A 411-nucleotide genomic window follows, 5' to 3' on the forward strand; every position below is an offset into this window, starting at 1 on the left:
CTCGCGCACACTATATTGTCGGACTGGATCCCGGCAAGTTCGGGAAAGTGTCGCCGACCCGTACCGGCTGCCGCCCCGTCGGTCAGCGGCAGCTTATCGGGGATAACTTCGGGAAGGAAAGTCCGATCCGGGCGGGGTCAACTGCCACTGAACGGGGTGGCGGGCCCGCACAGACCAGTACCTGGCTTGTGTAGCTGCCCCTTTCCCCGGCCGAGGTGCAGCTGTTGGCTGGAGACCGCTTTCCGACTGCTGAGCCGGAGTCGCGGGGGCGCACCTTGACGCACCGGCTGTCCTAGCAAGCCAGGGGCAAGGGGCATCCACTGGTACCGGAAGGGTGTCGGTCCGACACCGGGAAGCCGGGTGCCCGTCGCTCCGAATCGAGCCCGGTGTTTTCGTGCGTGTAACGGGGCG

The sequence above is a fragment of the Somniosus microcephalus genome, unplaced genomic scaffold (genome assembly GCF_052327205.1).
Source record: "Somniosus microcephalus isolate GS21.2 unplaced genomic scaffold, FLI_Smic_1.0 scaffold700, whole genome shotgun sequence".
Lineage (NCBI taxonomy): Eukaryota > Metazoa > Chordata > Chondrichthyes > Squaliformes > Somniosidae > Somniosus > Somniosus microcephalus.